This window comes from Ornithorhynchus anatinus, chromosome 14 (assembly GCF_004115215.2).
Source record: "Ornithorhynchus anatinus isolate Pmale09 chromosome 14, mOrnAna1.pri.v4, whole genome shotgun sequence".
Taxonomy (NCBI): Eukaryota; Metazoa; Chordata; class Mammalia; order Monotremata; family Ornithorhynchidae; genus Ornithorhynchus; species Ornithorhynchus anatinus.
The window spans coordinates 36,151,305-36,172,888 of NC_041741.1; the positions used below are offsets into that span (position 1 = coordinate 36,151,305).

Sequence of the window (21,584 nt, forward strand, 5' to 3'; positions counted from 1 at the left end):
CGCTAAACCTCATTTCTCCCCTTCTAAAAAGCCCCCGAAAATCCTATCGCCTCCAGTTAACCCTCTCTGGTTACCAACTCCCCAAGTCATATGAACCCAAAAGCCCCAATAGCATCTTTGTATTTATTTGATATCCATCTTCAATTCTTAGGTATACATGTATATTTGATTGTACAATGACTTACTCTGATTTTTAATGTGACATCTTTTCCTTATTTTATTCTTCTCGTTCCTATCGAGCCCACTCTTTTTAAATAATTTGTCTGTCACTCCTGTTAGATTGTAAGCTCTTGTCTTGCCCTTATGTTATACCCTTTCAAGTGCTTAGTACAGTGTATCACACTCAGATGGTAATAAATATCCTTACTATTCTGTTACTGCTGTTACTCACTAGTTGCACCTCCATTACAATAAGAAGGTTATTGTCTTGGCTTATGCTGCCTACAGGAATAATTGTATGGAAGTGGCACTGTGCAAGTCACTAGCACTGTAATGAATTCCCTGGGACTGATTTTTGGACCCACAATCTGCACAACTGGACTGAGAATTATCCACTGTTTCTGTTGGGAGACCACGTCATTGTTTAAATTAATGATTGTTTGAGATTTCTCAGCATTCTTCATCACCTCTCAGCTCTTCTATTTTTTTGCTCAACCTCTTTGTCCTTATGCAGTTTCATATTTCTTTTCATTTTTGTGATATCTGATTCTTTGTCCATGCTGTTAATCCGTACAGTTTTCTGGATTCAGATCCATCTCAAAAATCGATCTTCGTTTGGAAACTTAACCAGATTAAAGCAGAGAATTGATACTGGTACCAGTAGTCAATGGTATTGTTGAACACTTACTCATGCAGACCTCTGGACTGACCATTATATATCTACTTGCACGTTGTACTTTTTTTAAACGGTTATACACACACACACACACACACACACTTCTTTATCCTCCCACTGCTCCCCTTCCTCCTCCCTTTAAATTATTTCAGTGTCCATCTCTTCCACTAGATGGTAAACTCATGACTATCATGTCTCCTAACTCTAATGTATTCTCCCAATACTTAGTACAGTGCTGTGCACACTGATGATACTCAATAAATACTACTGATTGATTTGAGGGGAAGGTCTATACTTTCAATATTTAATTTTTCATCTTGCAGTCAGTAATTGTCTAATAAAGTGCCCTGGTTAATTTGTCATTTACAAATTATAGCATCTATTTAGGTTATTTTCCTTTGGAGGAACTATCTTTTCTATATTGATCCATAAAAATTGTTTAACTTTTGTTATTTACATTGCAAATTGCTAATTTAGTTATTTTTATACTATCTTAGAAAATTATTTTGGTGCAAAGAGTTTATTTGCAATTCATCTATCTCTTCATGACAAGAATTCAATATATCTAATAAGTATATACAATCTTTGTATAGAGCAGAAATTCTCACAGGATTACTGTAACCTGTGACTGGAATTATGCATGTACCAACATAATTAAATGATGGGAGAGTTGAGAGAGAATCCATTTAACATTTAATGACATAAAATTCTACTATTTTAATAGGGAGAAGGACCACATGAAGCAATGAAGTACTAAATTAGGGTTTGTGCTATGGTTATATATCTGTATCATCTATTAAGGGTTGAACAGGAATATATATATATATATATGTGTGTGTGTGTGTGTGTGTATATAATGCAGATATATATGTATACACACACACACACACAGAGTCAAATATATTAAGTTTAACCCATTTTATATCTAGGTAAGTAAATGGATTGGTTTATTTGGCAAAGTTGGTTCTATAGTGAAGTCTCTGGAATGCTTTGCTAAAAAGAATGTACGTCCTTTCTCAGGCATATTAATATGAATAAACTATATTGCGAAGGAGGAAAAGAATGATCCCTGGAATAAACATTGCAGACAAAACTAGAGTGACTGAAATGAAAATGTTTCCATAATTAACTTTTATGTCTAACAAGTTCAAGCATTTTGAACAACATAAGCTTATATTAGAGGCTTTTATGAAAGGATTATGCTCTGTACGATGAGTGTTTTAATCTGAGTACTGTAGGTAATGGTAAAGTAGAACTACATTTAGCCTGAGATAATTACATTTATTCAGGCAAAATTATTTTCTCTGGTGCCATTCTGTTGATATAGAAAAATGCATTTATCCTGAAACCTTTCACCAACATTTATCTGTTTCAATTATTTTTGGCAGGATTGCACGTGTGCCTTAGCTACCTTTTATATCGACAGTTGGTAGCACAAGCCTTTTAAAGCACAAAGAGTAGCAGCTCTTCAGCCAATCTGTGATAAAAGGGAAAAATGAAATCACTATGGAAACTGCCGGAAGGATCTAAAAGCTTTCTTTATAAAGTGAACGTCTGATGTTTGTGACTGCGGGGGGAAAAAATTCATAAATCTCTATGATGCTATCATTTCTGACTTCTTACCGCTGCAAACGCCAACCCTAAGTAGCCTGACCTTAGCTTTATTAAGGGCTTTCTTTTCAGAAATAGTTACTATTCCACAGGAGAAAGACTGGGCTGCAGAGAAGAGAGAAATGAATTTGTTTAATAATATTTCTTTTTCTTTCTTTTTCCAAAGAATCAATGAATCGTTATGGAACAAGGAACACTGAGTTTTTTTAGTAATGGAGTAACTCAGGGAACTGAGTCAATGTGAGAAAACTGTGTTTTGTCCCACTACAGGTCTGTGTGGTCATGAATGGAAAAACTCTGACCCTCTAGCTCCACTCCGGAGGCAAATAAATACTGAGAAGAAACATTCCTTACTTCAGTACCCTGGGCCACAAGGAGTGAAAATGAAGGTGACTGTGACTCCACAAGCTCTGAGGTACCACGTTGGACAAAGACGGCAACAAACACCTCTCGGTGGAGGAGTGTCAGGGTACGGTGTTACCACGATTCTCAGAGGGTACGGAACGTTTTTGGTTTATATAGGACACTGTCGTGATTTGACAGCAGCCCGGCACCCTTCCTACACCTGCTTCGGGAGGAAATGAATAAATCGACCGAATCTGAAATCCTCCATATCTTAGAAATGCCCTCTGGCTGAGAAGGAAAAACACCTTAGTAAGTAGGCTTTTCTCAGTAATGCAGATTTTATTTTGTGTCCGTTCGGTTTTAGGCTAAAAAGCAACAACAACTAAGTGCTACTTTCGTTAGTGATCTTTCTGGATGCGTAACTTTCTTTTTGAGCTGGGTATCAAGCTACTCTTTTCTAATGCATTAAAATGTCAGACTGATGCTCGTGGTAATTGATTTCACATTGTCATGCTGTATTTAAATAGTTATAAATATTGCTAATCTAATGTTTCAAGGCACTTATGAACAATTAGTGATCCTGCATTAGATTCGTAAACCCAGATTTGGTGGTAATAGAATCCACAATGTGTGTTCAAAGTAGTACTGTAAATCTTAGTTGGAATTTAAAATGCTGATTTACAAAAAGGGATGCTTTTCAAATGAATTGATTAGAAGCAGTGATACGATTGTCGAGCTGAGTTCAAGTATAATGAATAAAAAATATTACTTTGAATAGTCATATGTACTAATGACACTAGATGCGTTACCAAGAGAATGGATTTTTACCCAAAGACGGATATACTGTCTTTGAAATACAGTGTCTTTTAACATCGGGCTCAGTCTATACAGCATTTGAATATGGTATACATGCATGCATATGAAAAGGCATCCATTCAGTATATGCAAAATCTGAGTTGGACATATTGACTTCATTGATGCTTTTTGTTGCAAATGATGAAAGTCAATTATCTACAGAGAAAATTTGGCTGTGTGAAAGGAAATTGAATTGTTTTTTAAGGACTTCCTTAAACCACGATAGCAAGGGAGAGGGCCAATAACATTTTAGCTCTGCATTGAAATGACTCTGCTACATTAATAAATCATGTTTCGTCCTGACTTATCAAAAGGTTCGAGTGAGGAAGGCTGCACACAGCGGGATGAAGCTAGAGGAGCAGCAGTGGCTGTGGGCGTAACATCCCTCCCAGTTACTTCCCCAGTGGGCTCTGAACGTGGTGACTTCTAGAGAGCGGCACTTGGCATAGGTAAGGTAAGTTCAGATTGGCCAAAAGTTCAGTCTTAACAGGTTGATAAGTATTTAGCAACAAGCTACCTATCAACTGGTGATTCAGTTCTCTAGGATGCTCAACTTTAAAATGTAGCAACCGAGGGTGAAGAAGGAATTTACACGGTTCATATTTCAGGAATGCTATTCAATATCATATGTTTTGGGCCATTTAGAGAACTTTTGCTTTATTATGCTCTTGTCGGGGAATGTGAATAGAAGGCATATTTTTTCCATGGAAAATGCATGGTTTCACTTATACGGAACAATACGGATGCCTCCTCTTTATTGTAATTCAAAAATATTCACATTTAGAGATCCCTGTATTTGTGCCTCACTGTGGTTGATTGTAGTTAATGCCATGTAAGTGGCTTAAGATAGAATGCTTTCTGCTAATAAGTCCTTTCATGAAAGTTTACATTTTATCATTTCTTGGCTTTAGAAACGGTGAATGAGAATCCTTCCCAACCAGATCCTTTATCAAATTTTAAATCTGTTTCAACAAATTGTTTGAATGAAGTCTCGGTGAGATTTCATACCGCTTTTATTTGGACTTCGGTAAATCCATTTCATTTGCTTCCACACAAAATCTTGTTAGTGAGATCCACAGGAATACGTAGGATTTTGATATATGAATCCAAGATTCAGGAATGTTTCACAGAGCAACAGCTACTTCTCTTCTTAATAACTGATTATTTTTTCATCCGGTGTCATGAGAATGTAACATTTGCACTCACACTTTCTTAAAGGAGCTAGTGTTCCCTGCAAATTGCAAGGCTTTCCTCCATTCATCAGAACGGCACAAACTTCATTCTACAACATATTTACCAAGTTAGTTTTAAAACTTAAATAATTTTCTCTAACAACCAGATTCCATGACCTATTTCCTAAAACCCCTTATTTTGGAATAGTTAAATTGTGTGGGAAAAGAGACATTCATTTTTAAAAGCAAAAGAAAGATACATCTCTTCATCTCGCCCATGCCTCGCGCACCATCCCAAAATGTTTTCTGGTGTTTCGTTTGCACTGGGAGACCAACCATCTAAGGCAGTCACATTTAGAACACTAACAAGTCTAAATATTTGGTCCTAGTTTAATTAACCCCTTGTGTTGTAACTGCTGAGGACCTAAAACATGTATTCTAAAAGTTGTCATTGCTTTGGATCATTTTCATATTATTTTTCAGGACTACTGAACATAACTCCAAATTCAAACTTTCAGTAGTCAGAAATGAACACATCTCAATCACTTATACGCTTGCCTCCTAATCAGAGTATACTTTCTTATGGATACTATTTTTTACATGTTCCAGGTGTGATAGACTCAAGGAATATATTCACATATTCCTGATTTACTTATGATTTTTACCCTGTCTGTGCAGCACCTACATGGTTAGGCTAAACAACTTTTGAATCAGTGAATTAACTAATAACTTCACAATGACAGGCATGTCACCTCTGGCCCCCAGGCCCCCAGGCCCCCAGATGGTATTATTGCTTTATATGAGCATTCACTTTTTAAAGTTGGACTGTACACCATTATGTAATGGTTGAAAAAGTGGAGCAATATATCTTCTTGCCAACTTATCATATTTGAGAATATTATGTAGTATACAGAAGAACTCTGTTTCCTTTGCACTTTTCCTTAGGGAAGCATAATTTTAAGTACTTCAGATGAAGCCCTGGAATTCAAAGGAGTAAATATTCAGGAGAGTGTCAAGGGACTGGGCCATAAAATTTGCTGCCATTAATAAGTTGAGCGCTTAACTCTCGCATGTGCATTCCTTAGCAACCTAACACATGAGACAATAATTTTAGTATTCTTTATTTTTATGAATTATCCTATGAATTAGGAAGACCAGGGTGACAAATTGCTACGTTGCACTTCGAGTGACGTTTTGTGTTCATCACTGGTTTCGTGCTCTAAACTAGGGGGAATAGGGTGGTCTTCAGAGAAGCTAAGAACCTAGGCGTTGGACAATTCACCAAAATTTCAGTAAGGAAACTTCTTCCTTCCTTTCTTCCTTTGACATAGCAGATATATGCAACATTTACCCATGCGGTTCTATTAGGGGTTAGTATTAGGGGTTAATTTCTCTTCATTTGCATGTGGGGCTCTCATTAATGTTTCCAAGAATTGTGCATCAGATAATAATGGACTCCAAAGACTTTAAAGTTGTAAGCATGTAAGCTCTTTTGTAATGAGGGTTTAAAACCTGCCCAGGATTGTGGAGAAAGAGGAGTTGGGACACACGATACTGAAACAGTTCACGGTTAATGTACCTAGGTGAGATTTGATCCCATACTCAAATCGGAGTGGTTGTTTCCCAGATTTATCACAAGGATGGGCTAGAGTTTAGATCCCTCTTTTTATGGTTCATCCTATAACACATCCATTTTGCAATTTCATCCTTATTGCACACACTTGCAAAGAAAGCTGCCCTACTAGTGTACTTCCATCCTTCCTTTGAAACACAAAATATTTGATTGCTAATAAGTTTTGAGAGAAGTTATTCCCCCTGCCCATTAAAATGGAAATGTCAGCAGCTTGTCGCATTCTGAAAATGAGAAGAGGTGAAGTTCCCTCATTTGTCGTCGTTACATGACAGGTTGGTGAAGTTCTGAGCTAAAGAGGGCTTCCCTCAGAGGATCGGGTTCTGCTATCCTCTTTCAGCAGACTTATCTTCTCTGGGAATTAAATGGCTACTTCCCCTAGATACAAAGTCCAGAACCTCTCTTCATAACTTGGTCTTTTCAGGAATCATCAGGAGGCTCTGTGAATGTATTTTGTTAAAATTTCCCTTTGGGGCATTTCCAAATATGAAATGCAATATAGATCTACATGAGATTTGAAATTTTAATTTGATCTGATGAGAGAGGGAAAGTGGAATAAAGATTGTATAAGTTGGATTTTTTCATTGAAATTTGGAAATTAGAAGCTATTTTTCATTTTAACCCTGGAGAAATTAAGGACTGCAACCCCAAATCTTAAGATATCTAGGAGAAACTGTTCAGTGGTGCACAGATATGTAATACATGTCTCATTACCATTACCAGACACACATGGTTAAACCTCCACTTATAACACGGAATGTTTCCCCTCCAGTTTTGAATAGAGATATTGAAAGTGTGTAGCATTTGCCTCACAAAAATGTTCACAACTAGTTTACAGCATATGCAAAGCGTGTTTCTCATGTCAAAATACGAACACTATTTACTCCATAAACTCTTAACAACTGATCAGAATTGATACTCCTTAAAGTTAGAATTCACAATCCCCATATCAATATTTAGTGTCTTAAAAAGAAATCAATCTTCAAATTCCCTCACGTACTAGGGTGGTTGGTTTTTTGTGAGGGTTAATCTGTTTTTAATAAGTGTTTAAGGCACAAATGGGTTAAAAGTAAACAGGTAAACTTCCCTCTCACCCATTTGTTGCAATAAAATGGTGATAGACACTTAACAAGAACCAAAGTAAGAAATGTAAAGGCTAAAACACTGCACCAGTTCAGCAAGTGGTGCATTATAACTGAAAATATATAGCTGGTTATTCTCTGGGCTTTCATGACTTTTTTATTGCCTTGTTGGACCTAATTTGTGTTTTATTTTATTCAACACTCCTTTTTTTGTAGATTGTAGAAAGCAATAACGATAAAAAGCAGAGGGGAGGAACAGGCTAAAGCGACTTATGGCTCCCTTTTAATCAAAAGGGGTGCCCTAGGTGTTTTACATAGGGGTTGGGGGTTCTATTCCCCTTGGGAAGGTTCCAGTGAAGGTGATATACTGTAATTGCTCAATCATTCCATCCTCCCGAAAATCTAAATCGTTTCCCTCAAATCGCTAATACCCTACTGATGCCCCAGTGAAGCTGTTTCGGAAAGCTTCAGTGTCCCCATCTCCCTTCCTAAACAGCTTCATATCGCAAGCCAGCTACGTGGGCTTTCATTTACCCACCATCCTGATCTACGGGTAACAGGAAACTGATTCTCTTTTAAAAATAAAATGTTTCCATCCAATCAAGCTTCAAAATAGAATGCGAAATATCTCCCTGTGTAAGAAGCAGGGACAGGTCCTGAAGGAAAGCTAATTCACATAATGGGGATGCATTTACTTGAGTTTCAAGGATACCAAAGAGCACTAGTAAATAAGGAGTTAAAATGAAGGCAGGCTCACTGGTTTGCTGAGATCTGTCAGAGTCTGAGTGGCTGGCTACATATCTGTCTCTGGAACAATAGGTACCTGTATTCTGCACGGACTGCTGGGCAGGCACTAGCAATCTGAAGAAGGTCTGCCTCTGTTACAGGTTTCTTAGTGAGAATCCTTAATGACAGTCCCACTTTTCAGTGGAAAAAATTCTGTCTACCCTCTTGATGAAGGATAGAGCTTTGATCATTTTCATTCAGCCTTGACTTGGCCTGAGGTTTAGTTCCCAGTCTAAAAGTCAGCAGTCTCTCTTTCTCTCTCTCTCTCTCTCTCTCTCGCTCGCTGTCTCGCCCTCTCATGCTAACTCACTCTTTGTCCTTCTCTCCCTCTATCCCTCTATCTCTGTCATTTTCCTTCTCTCTTCCCCTCTCTCCCTCCCTCTCCACCTCCTTGTCTCCTTCTCCCTCCTCTCTTTTCTTTTCTCTCATCTTTCCTCTCTTTTCTTCCCTTCTCTTATTTCTCTCCCTCACCCTGTATCTTCTCCCTTTTGCCTCTTTTGCTCTTTCTCCCTCTCTCGCTCTTTCTCCTCTCTTGCCCTTCTTTCAAGCTCTCTCGCTCTCTCCCTCCTCTCTCTCATTTTCTCCTCTCGCTTTCTCCTCTCTTGCTCCTTCTCCTCTCTCTCGCTCTTTCTCCTCTCACATTCTCTCTTTCTCGTCTCTTGTGCTTTCACCATTTTCTCGATCATTTTTCTTGACCTTTCCCATCTGTATTTTGCCCGCTCTATCTTTTTATTTTTCCTGGACTTCTCCTTCCTCCTTTCCTCCCGCCTCTTCTCTTTCACAGGCACTCACTACCCCCTCCTTGCTGGTCTATGCAGGCAGATTAGTGTCACAGCTGTAACTGAGGCACAGAGCAATAAACAGAGCAGAAGCAATCTCCATGGTGGCAAGAGGGGGCACTGGAGGTGACGACAATGGAGAAGGATCTTTCTTCTGACAAGTTTTAGGTAAGAGAGAACATTTATTCCCCATCAAGAATTATACATCTTGGAAGATGAGTTAAAGACGGGAAGGTATGAAATTTGCCGTATTATAAAATTACTTTATTCTACTGCTGTTTCCTGGCTGTTATTACCTTATAAACCTGTAATCGCAGTGCTCTGGGCTATTAGAGTCGTTTTGAGGATTAAGGTAGATTTCTTTGCTGGACTGATGGGTGATTACATGTTTTCAGGAATAATGGTGACACTCACCTTTTGCATTTCATCACACAGCTCCAAATCTATATGAGAAAAAATTATATCGATAATGTCCCTTTACAGCAGTTCTCGTGCACTCTGCAATAGTGTGCAATATTCAAGCAGTGCTTCTGCATTCCTAATTTGTAATTATTCCTCCTCTCTTGCCTGTACTGAGGCTAACGCTTTAAAAATGAATGAGGTTCCCTGCTGGATTCTAGTAGTACAATCTCTATGAACTGCTGTTCAGAAGATAAAACTGAAGGATGGTTTTAGTATGGGTGCAACCTTCAAATGTTAAACACTTGCCATTAAACAGCCATTTAGAGGAATGCAGTTGTTGCAAAGATTTGTCCAGTTTTGTTTTTTCTTTAAAGGTAGGAAGAATGCTAGAGAAAATGTATTGCAATAAAGAACAACAGAAGGTGAATATTTTAAATAGATTACTTACCCACGTTTGATGAACAGTATTGGCTTATTTACTTAGAAATGGCAAATAATGAATATTCTCTGAGGTAGAGAGAAATATGTATTTGGTTAAATTAAAATATGAAAATTTGGGACTAACTAGAAGATAAAACAATTTTAGAAACAACAATGGATCTGCTTAAGTAAAATGAAGTAGATGTGCTCAGTGTAAATAAAATGAACTGGAGAATGCTAATTTCTTTTGGGGGAGGGGAGGATAAATCATTTTCTACCTCCATATAAATCTCCATTTATAAAACGATTACACGAGCGAAACACATCGGCCAAATAAACTTTCATAGTGAAAGCTGTGAAACATTGTTTGTGTTGGTGAGGAAATGTATTGTTTCAATGAGAGGGAAATGGAAGGCGTTTTGAAATTGAAATGTACAGTAATCAGGCCTAAAGATGCAGTTTACTCAGGGTCCCATTTGCAAGACCCATTCTCAGCTTCCTGTGATACATTGTTATGTAAATATGGTGCTGCAAGAAAAGCAGGACTATGGAGATTCGATTTACTTTGAAAGTTGTTCATTATAGAAGAGATGAATGTTATTTATTTGATGTGATTCTAAGGATAGAAATGACTTTTTCATTGTGAAGCCTTTTGTAATGGGTGCAGGGTGATCTAATCTTTTTAATTTTGGCTTTCACACCAATGGAGATGAAAAGAGATCTGAGCTCATTTGTTGGTTGCTAGGTCTTTTTGGTGGCCAAAGTACTGTTCTTGGTTGCTATGGCCAGTTTGACCTCAATCTATGCAGTTTTAGAGACTTAAGCGGTGTTGTTGTTGTTGTTGTTGTTGTTGTTTAATTTAGGGGCATGTACCTTGATTTATGTCCAAAATTGCGACTGAAGGTTTTTGCCTGCAAGTGATAAATGACATGGTGCAATTCATCAGTTCTTACAAGTAAACACTGCTGTCCCACTAAAAATATGTTTTGTTCTGAGTTAATGTTATGGAACAAGCCAGTCTCCACAAACAGCTATCTTTTATTGTAGAAGACCACTGAAACTTGGAGCAAAGTAGAGGAAATTGGCATTCATTTTCCTGTGCATTAGCATTTCAATTGTGCTATCTGATGATGAGACTTGTATGTAGATTTACAGTGAAAAACTGGCATTCCATTTCACTACCTTCTCTCATTTTATGACCGAATATTGAATGAATCGAATTGGAATGTATTTGTTCTGCACATATATCAAAAAAATCCCTAGTTTGTTCCCTGATAGGGTTTGTCTGTCACTTCGTTATCGCTGATGAGGAAAACGTATGCAGCCAAATGTACTGTGCTTTAGCAGAAGGTAACTCCCTGTTTCAATCTCAGGCAGATTCTTCAAGTAATATCTGATATTGGTTACTACTAGGAATTTTCTGCTTGTGTGATACTTAATGGGGCTTGGTCTTCCTTATGGCATCTTACTAGAAAGGAGCCACTGTAATTAAGAAGCTATGGAGTACAGTGATGTTTAGCAGAAAAACAGTAATATGTTTTCCCTGTTATATTAGAAATTAGAAATTGCTATCACGTTATAGTGTATGTCTAGTTGCCTAACGTGCTAACCTCCAGCAAAACAGACATCTGAAGAAATGTTTTAGCTTACAGCCTTCATCAGCTCTTCACCAAAAGGTTGTAGTATGGTTTATGGGCAATGTGCTCATCATTTTATACTAAACTGATTAGCCCAGATTACACTATGCACATATGTTCTTGCAAACTTTTTAATGAACCGCTTTGTCTATTTGTTGGCCAGGTTTAGTCATTGATTTTGCATTTTTAAGCCATTTGTCTTGCTATTCATTAATGTTAACGGCGGTGGGCAAGGCTCTCAAGCTATTTTTTGTATCAAATAGTTTTTATATGAATCATAAAGAAGAAATAAACAGCAGAATTTCAGAGCACTAATTTGTATTCTAATCAGATGATACCTGGTAGGAATGAAATACAATGATCTCTTTCAAAGAACAACGTTCTTTCTGTACGTGAAGGAATAAAGCAAGACCAACATGCAAGTCTTAAAAGTTAACTTCATTCATGTTTTCATTTTTCAAGAATGTTTAATATATTGAGAGGGAATACTGAAAAGCTCTTTCATTCTCTTGTTCTGATGTACAGTCCTAATAGGAGTCCTTTACTCTGAGCTGAAAGTTCATGGGTAGGTAAGTCAGATAATAATTGTCATTGAAACTAGTTTCTAAAGGAATGGAATCTGGAAGGCAGAGCTTTTCAATACCACTGAATTGCCTTTCAGTACTGGAATGAAAGTATGATTACAAAGCCTTATTTTTGGCCACCTGACAGTGGTATTATTGCTTCAGGACTCCTAATAGGCAATATTGAACTTTAGTGATTAACTCTAGAAAAATATTTCTCCAAGAATAGAGGGAGAGACTAGTATTTCTAGATGTAAAATGAAAAATGTCCTAAATATTTCACAGTGTCATTTGCAGGAGTGTTATTTTAGATGATGAAGTAAATCTTGGAGAGTTGTAAATATAACTCCTGAAATATGAAATTGCAAACACTGAAAAATTTAGGAAGAAGGTTGCTATTCATTTTGAGGTGTAATAGGAATTGAGTTAGAACTTTTTAATAACTGCTTTGTGGTATCTCTTCTAAACTGAATGATTTTATTGCTCTAATGTACAGCTTGATTAGATTAATGATGATCACACAAGGGGGCTGATAATAATTTCTACCTAAATGTAAATCTATCCTTGGCAAAAGTGGTTTCAGAGAAGTCTGCAGTAATTTAATTCAGATTAGAAGCTATATTAAATCCTTAAAATAGAATGAATGCTTGGGCATGTAAATGAATGTGCAAAACTGCTACGGACTCCAGACTTTCTTCTGAAAATTAAGTAAGATTCTATCCCTTATATGCTCCAAAGAGAAAGATGGACCTCCATTGCTGGCTTTTGAATTTGGAGAAGAAACTAAGTATATGAATTCATACGTTAATTCTCACAGCAGAGTATTAGAGGAAATCCTTTCTCATAAATTAAATTGTACCCTGCTTTCTCTATTTGTCATTGGTTTACTAGATGTAAAATCAATTATGATGTAATTGCCCATTCTTGCATATATGGAGATGATTCTACTTTTAGATGAGAAAAATCAGACCTCATACTTAATAAACTTCTCAAATCATCTTATTTCTGTAGTTATTTAAACTAGTATGATGGCAATCATGGCTTTTAACAGACCACATCCCAGTGAGATTGACACTATGATGTACAATTCAACTTTCAAGTTAAATGTATGGAAATAAGATGCACTGTAAAACAAATCTTCAAAATTGCATAAATCTAGTGTTTCTAGTGTGTTTTATTCTTTCTCGTGAGATGACATTTTTGGTAAAATGTGGTATTATGTTTGAGAGCATTTTGTGTAACAAAAAGTGTAAAATCCTTCCTGAATGAACCAACCGTGGCTTCTAATTCCTTCTCTAGTACTGATTTTGGGGAGAGAAACTCCATCCTTTATTTCCAGTTTAATCAATCAATCAGTGGTATTTATTGAGAACTTAATATGTGCAGAGCACTATACTAAGTGCTTGGGAGAGCTCAATACATCAGAATTACCCAACACATTCCCTGCCCATAATGAGTTTGAAGGGGAGACTGTAGACTGTAATAATTATTTTTACTTTATTAACACCTAGACTCTAGTAATTCCTAGAGAAGTTTCATAAAAGCTAGTATTTTGCTTCCTATATCTATTTTACTTTGTTCAAATTAAGATTTTCTGATAGGAAACCTAACTGTTTCTGTTTACTTTATTGAAACTTGTAGACTTGCCTTTTAGGTATGCCCTTTTCCTATCCGTCATCCAAGAAGTTTAATTGACTGTAGCGCAATGAAGCCTTGCAGCTATTGAGCTGATCTACTGGGTTGGAAAGCAAAGTGGTTTTCAGAGACTATATAAGGGGTTCGGATGAAGTCCTTTCTCTCTTGTTTTGGGGTGATGAGAGACTTCAAATGATTGATCGTGAGAGATGGGTTTTCTTAACCTTCGGTACTTTGTTTGTCAACTCCTCATCTCACAAGGACATCACACTCTTCTCGAATATCTTGATCCATTTTTTTACTGAATAGTTTGCCATATTGTAAGCACTGCCATCGTACCTCACTCAATAATGGAAGCCAGGAGTGAGATCTACATCTGAAACCTCAAATTCTTTTAAAAAACAAAACTAGTGGAGGTAGTGGAAAGAGCCCAGGCTTGGGAGTCAGAAGTCATGGATTCTAATCCCAGCTCTGCTGCTTGTCAGGTGTGTGACCATGGGCAAATCCCTTCACTTCTCTGTGCCTCAGTTTCCTCATCTGTAAAATGGGGATGAAGACAGTGAGCCCTACTTGGGATAATCTGATTACCTTGTATCTATCCCAGTGCTTAAAACAGTGCTTGGCACATAGTAAGCGCTTAACAAATGTCAACATTATTATTATTATCATCTCAAGGAAGGGCTCTGGCAGTCGGGCAGGGTTGCAGGTTAAATTTATTCCAGTCTTGCCGTTCATGTTCCGTCTTGTCTTTACAGTTTCCAATTCTCTAAACAGCCCCAGCGACATGAGATATCCCTCAAGGCAGGCTGAGAAAAATGAATAGATTCTACCTGTGTCTTTTGCATAGTGATATGTCTGCTTTGCCGGAACAGAGACGATCCAGAGGTTTGCTACCGGTGTCTTGATCGATGTCAGCCGAGAAGGGGTGAAAGGGATAGATTCATTGTTCATGGGTATAAATTGAATAATTGGGTGTGACTTTTTGCCTTTGTCCCAGTCTGCCCAACTGACAGCTTTCCCTGGCGCTGTTGTGAGGTTGGCAGTCAATTACTTGTATTTATTGAACGGTTACTGAGTGCTAGAGCACTGCACTAAACACCTGGAAGGGTAGAATATAACAAAGTTGATAGATGTATTCCAGCCCACAGCGAGCTTACAGCCTAGAGGACCCACATGGGGCTTACTGTCTAAGTAAGAGGGAGAACAGGATTCAGTACAATTTTACATGAGATGGAACTGAGGCATAGAGAAGTTAATTGGTTTGCCCAAGGCCACGCAACAAGTTTGTTGCAGGGCCAGAATTAGAACCCAGGGCCTCTGACTCCCAGGTCTGTGCTCTTTCCACTACACCACACTGTTTCCCTAAAAAAGTAACCTGAAACCTTCGAAGGTAGAAAGTCTGGACTGGAGGAGAGAGAAGCTTAAATTTCTGTCCGGTGGAATGATTAACGTCCATTTCTCCAAGTAGGTTTAGAGTGGGACTTGTACGATACGGCTCCCAAAACTTGGGTCCTGAATCAATAACAGAATCCAAAATATCAGGCATGAATTTAGCATTAATTTGTTCCCTGCAGATTTGATGCCAAATAAGTTGATTTTTCTTCAAAAAAAGATCTGCTCGAGGCTACGCTTGGCCCATAGATAGGTGGGCAATATGTGTCGCATCTAACCAGAATAATATCAGATACACTTTACATAAATGAGAAATGTTGTAGTGTTTGTGCAAAAATCAAACCCCAACGTGCAGGGTTTGGCTACATTGATATAAGATAAAAGTGGTCGAAGTAGGGTGAAAAGGTATCTGTAACAGGATCATTAAAAGAGGTGGTCCATTTGGCATGTCTGTAATAACTTTCAGTCTTGTTCCAGTTCAGATTTTTAAAAATGCCCTCATAAAATGTTCAGTGGGAAGCGTGAAAAGCCGTTCACACCTTAAAACAGATAAGGAGGTTTCAAAATTCAGAGTTGTTTACTTAGTTAATGTGTATTGAATTTATTTGGAATTGAGATCTTTCAAACATACAGTACAAAATGTTCTGTTTGCATTATTTCGTCTATGACAATAACGGGCCGACTGATTTACTGCTGCATAAAACGTGAAATTAGGTGTGTTTCTGTGCTGATGTCTTAAATCTGTATCTGATGGAAAAGACCCAAATATCTCCACAAGACGAAAGTTGGTAACAGGGCCTCCACCACCTCAACACTAGGGCTGCCCAATTTCACTGAGTTGCTTCCAATCATTTTAAGTGATTTGGAGGCCTTTAGGATATGGTCCTTTGAAGAATGTTTCTTGAAGTGTATTTGAAGGAAGAAATATCTGGCCATTTTCAAAGGGTGCAGTAATTGCTTAGCGATGATGTAAATTAGGTTATGTACCTCAAAAAGTAAGCTAAAGCCAAATCACATATTGAATTGTGAGGAAATTTAGAAGTAATTATTCACATCAAAAACTTTAACTCGAAGTTTGTGTCCCTTTGTGTGTTTAATGACGTAATACCTGTTACAAGCTCACGGGAAGAGTATAGGATTAGGAGAAAGAAATAAAAGACAAAGAGAGGGATGGCCTTGAAAAACAATATTTATGCATCTTCTAGAGCAGAGAAAGGGAAGACATTCTAACCACTTGCCATCCTACTGCCCACCCCTTTCAACCTAAGATATTGCATATGAGAAACTTTTATCCTAGCTCCCGAAATATGCTTTAATACAGAGTAAACACTGTCCAAATTGTTTAAAAATATCTAATCTTATTTTCATCATAGAGTAGAAATTTTCCAATGACAATTCAGTGGAAGAGTTTCACACACCACTATTACACGTATAAGCAGCGTAATTCAGTTGGGGTGAGCCTTTACTTAATTCAGTCACAGAGTATGACTTAATAAATTAAAAATAGCAATGCCTGATTGAATTCCAGGAGTATAGTCACTGCATGGTAGGTTTAAAATATGCTACCTGAGACACAAGAAACATTCCCCAGGATTTTTGAGTTCTCTCTTTTTTTTTCCTCTTGTTTTTCTCCACTTCTTTCTCTCCTTCCTCTCCTTGTCCCCAACTCTCCTGTTCTCTTGGTCGCTTCCATGTTCTTAAACTTATTTTCTTCTGTTCTCTTCCCTTTGATTCTTTCCTCCTCTTTTCTCACCTCTCTTTCCTTATCTTCTTCCCACTCTCATCTATCCCAACCATTTATCTGTCATGCTGTGCCCAGAGTCCTAATAGAGTTAGTTTTCCCTGCTTGGGAGTCAGAAGATATGAGCTCTAATCCTGACTCTGCCACATGTCTGCTGTGTGATCTTGGGCAACTCACTTCTCTGTGCCTCAGTTACCTCACCTGTAAAATGGGGATTAAGAATGTGAGTCCCATGTGGGACAGGGACTGTAACCAACTTGATTAGCTTGTATCCAGCCTAGTGCTGTGTTTGGCACTTAGCAAGTGCTTAACAAATGCAATTATATCACCTTTATTGTTCCGCACCACTACTCTCTCAACTTTCGCCTGCACCATCCTCGTCCACTGTGGCTGAGCATGACCATCTCGTGTGGTGAACTCCTACGCCCGCATATGCTCAGATCAATATCCAGAGATGGAAGCTATGGCAGTCGACAGGGATGGTTTAACCCAGCGTTGGTGAAAGAACCCAGAAGGGGATGAATTCCTCATGTAGGACACTGTTTCTGTCCGTGCTGCTTCTTAATAGGAGGAAGCTTCCATAGGGAGTATGAATGTGATAGAATGTCATGTAGTCAGTGACAGGTGAGCAGATTCCATTAGGTGGCAAGCTCCTCGAGGACAGGACTGTCTTATACTCCCACTTGTCTGCTGTGGGATCTTGGGCAGGTCACTTCTCTGCACCGCATTTACTTCATCTGTAAAACGGGGATTAAGACCGTGGGTCCCTCATAGGACACGGACCGTGTCCAACGTCATCAGCTGGTATAACCCCAGCACTTAGCACTGTGCCTTACAGGAAGTGCTTAACAAATACCATTTTTAAAAAAAAGTACTGTGCTTTGTACAAAATAGGGGCTCATAGATGCTAGTTGGAAATTTGGTTGTGTTTTACTCATGATTTCCCTAGGAATGGCAAAATGGTCATAGCTCTGCTATTGCGTTGCTGCCAGTAGTGGATATGGTGGGGTTTTTTGTTTTAGTTTCCCAAAGCATTTCTGATGTCCAAATATCATATCCCAAAATGGGGAGATTCAGACTGATGATTCCCCACGCTATAATAAGTCCAGCCCTTTACTCTTATCCAGTATGTCATATTTCTTTATGGTGTTAATTTAATGGCTCAAGATATATGGTCCAGACAAGTAGTCAAATTATAGTTCCTGTGGGAACTGAGATTTAAATCTAATGGCTTTGATATGTAGAACTGACTATTATCTTAGGCTTATCATTACATTAATACAGTTTGCATCTACTCGCTTTGTAAAGAAGAACTATTTTGGTAGACTACATGGATGTATTTTCCAGAAATGGATCTTGAACATCTCCAAAGTAGGTAAGATTTTTCACTCGGATACACTTTGTATGCTCTAGAGTTAAATCTGGGCTCTCTGACCTATTCAGAACTTAATATGAACTTATGTCTGAATTAACTTATGCCTTTGTATTCTTCTCAGTGTTTTTTCAATATTTGAAAATTATAAGTAATTATGATGGGAGAAGCAGAGTGGCTTAGTGGAAAGATAACGGGCTTGGAGTCAGAGGTCATGGGTTCTAATCCCGGCTCCGGACCTAGTCAGCTGTTTAACTTTGGGTAAGTCGCTTAACTTCTCTGTGCCTCAGTTACCTCATCTGTAAAATGGGGATTAAGACTGTGAGCCCCACGCGGGACAACCTGACCACCTTGTATGTACCCCAGTGCTTAGAACAGTGCTAGTTACATAATAAGTGCTTAACAAGTACTGTTATTATTATTATAATGATGATGGTGTCTATTGAACTCTTACTATGTGCTAAGCACTGGGGAAGGTACAAAGTAGTCTCTGCGCCATAGGGAGCTCATATATCTAAGAGGGACGGAGGAGAAGTATGTGAGGCCCAATTTTTCAGAAGAGGAAACCGAGACACAGAGAAGTTGTCACGTGACCAAGTTCCCTCAACAGGCAAGTGACAGAATAAGGACTTGAACCTGGTGCCTCTGACTTCCGGTCCTGTGTTCCTTCTGCTGGATTCTACTGCATCCCAAGTGCCTAGTTATAGTAAACGGTGCCAACTATTAGTAAAATAACTTGCATTCATTCCAGGTTTTTTTTCCCCTCATGCCTTTGGAAAGGAGGGACCGTTAGTGATGATGTATTTTTACGTAAGCCTTTTCCCTGATGCTTTCAAAGAAAGGTTGGATGTTTCTGTAGTGTTCAGTATGTTACGCTGAGAGTGATCAGCTAATCAGTGTGCTACAGACGAATCCAGGGCATCATACACAAACTCCATAGAAGTTTCACCAGCAGGATGCAGAGGAATGATTTCTGGAGCTTTCTCTCAGTTCTCTGAGCCTATGAGCCTCCATCTCAGCAGGAGGGCCAGAAGCAGCAGCAGTAGGCAGTCAGAGGCGGGCCCTCCTCACAGACTGTCGAGCATTAGGAAGGCTGAGGTTATGGCGGTCGCATTGACTAAGACTATTGGTCTAGAGTTGCAAGAGTCCTGAAACTCTGGTCTTCAAACAACAGGACCGTACCGCTTTTATCTCATTTTGCATCGGCCCCAGTCCTCGTCTTTTAGGTTTACTTTGTGTGGTTGTTTTTTCTTCTTTATGTGCCCATTGTCATCCCTTTCCACCCTTATTCTTAGATTGTGAGACCCTTGAGATCCAGACACCCTGTCTAATGTCCCCCCAGTATATTCTTCACCACTGAATAGGATGATGATTTTCACACAGTCAGAGCTCAGTAGATATTACCACTACTATGAAAGTTTATTACTTCTACTAGAAGGGCTATGGGTTGTGCGTCACTTAGTATTAGTGTATAATTGTATCTCCCTGCTGTTGAAGTCTCACCCTTCTGGCTGCCCTTATAACGTAATGTATAGCTCAGCACTGTATTTTTCTAAAACCTTAGATTTAATGTGACATTCGTACAGTTGGGGGCTCTAATTGAAAATTTTTTCTCCACATATTTCCAATGTTATTTGCTAATATTTTTCATTTTCTATCTTTTTACTCTTCCCAGCTTTTTCTTAAAGTGATGCTTGGCAATTAGCATCCCCTTTTTGATGGGAATAACTCTCTGTGGTGGCTTGAGTTGGCTTGAGGGGAGGCATGAGTAGATGAGGTTTATTTATAGACAGAAAGATGTATGTACAGATACAAAAGTGTAGAGAACGAATGCAGCAAAGTAGGAGAGTGGGAATAGTGTGAGACAAGGGCTGGCAAGAGGGGAGGGTGACGAGGAGAAACAGGAATGAAGGGAGGGAGAGTGGAGAGGGAAAGTGACGAGGAAGAAGAAATAGAGAAACTGAGAGAGAAAGGACTAGAGCTGAGAGAGAGAGAGAGTCAGTCTAACTGATAAAGAAGGGAGATAGGGAAAAAGGAAGAGCAGGAAGATAAGCAAAGAGAGATGAGAGAGATTGTGTATGCATTTGTTGTGAACTCTCATGGGTTGTTGCACAGAGTTAATCAGACTGAGAAGGAGAAGCCTCGTGGCCTAATGGAAAGAGTACAGGACTAGGAATCGGGAGACCTGAGTTCTAATTCTGCTTTGCCACTTGCCTACTTTGTGATCTTGGGTAAGTCACTTCAACTTTTCTGTCCTCTCTTCCTCATCTATAAAATGGACATTAAATTTTGCTTTTCACTTTAGTCTGCGAGCTCCAAGCGGGATGGGGATTCTGTCCAATCTGATTACTCAGTGCTTAATTTAGTGTTTGGCACATAGGAAGCACTTATCCAATGCCACAATTATTCTTAGGCGAAAAGGTGAGAAACAAATAGCTTACAATACATCAACTGCCATAGTTTAGGACAGGAAATGAAAACTAAACTTATCCAGAAGAAAGAAAATATATAGATCCTAAGGGGAACTGTAATTGAAAGCCATATGTTTCTCTTCATTATGGTGTCCGGCAACAGGCTGTTGCATTGGACGCTTTGGCCTGCAGGCCTGAAGAGAAGTGACGTTTGATCACAGTCCAGTATTGTACAATTCTTGTAAAGTCCTGGGAGTTGTGGGGTTTGTTGAGACCATCTTAAGGGGTTGTGCTCTTCCAGGGTCATACAAAGTGGGTCACCATTTGGCCTAAAACTGTCTCGAGTAGAGGGAGGAGGAGGGCTATTCTCAGGATGGGCTACTGCCTCTTTATCCAGAGATCATTCTGACACTGGTGGAATCACAGGCCCTGCCTCCCCACTCCGAAAATCCTCATGGGTTTGTGAAACTTCTCTGCCCCCTCCCCACTCAGGTGTCTGCAAATCTACTTGCACCCTAGAGGTGCCTGAAAGCCTCCCTCTCCCCCTAGCAGAACCAACCTATCCTTGAATCCCTCACCTCCCTCTTTTGGGTCACTGTGTCTCCCACCAGGAAGCTCTAAGGAGCCCTGTGGCCACCATGTGCTTCGGGGGTCTCCTGAATGGCCATGGTGTTTCTTGAGTTCCAGAAAAACAAAATCCACCTGTGTCCTGGCAGAAGACTGTCAGTTATTTTTTGGTCCATAGAGTCTGAGCTACCTGATATGGCATCCAATTGAAGGAGTAAGAATTTCAATTCTCTGGTTCACTTGTCTTGATTGAAATTTAGCTCAGAGTCCAGTAACCAGACCTCTGTTTTTACGAAAAGTCACTGAAACTCCCTTGAAAGCACAGATGATTGGAATCTCGTGGCCATTG

General features: G+C 38.9%; 1 long non-coding RNA gene across 5 annotated transcripts in view; it reads left to right on the forward strand.

The window, feature by feature from the left end:
• Positions 1 to 2,729: 2,729 nt before the first annotated feature.
• The window catches only part of LOC120638818, a 98,042-nt gene continuing 79,187 nt past the window's right edge, over positions 2,730 to 21,584 (forward strand). For all 5 annotated transcript variants that reach the window (XR_005660792.1, XR_005660795.1, XR_005660796.1 and 2 more), the window contains exons 1-3: positions 2,730 to 3,100; positions 3,961 to 4,095; positions 9,101 to 9,263. This is a non-coding gene — a long non-coding RNA (uncharacterized LOC120638818). The remainder of the gene's footprint in view (positions 3,101 to 3,960; positions 4,096 to 9,100; positions 9,264 to 21,584) is intronic.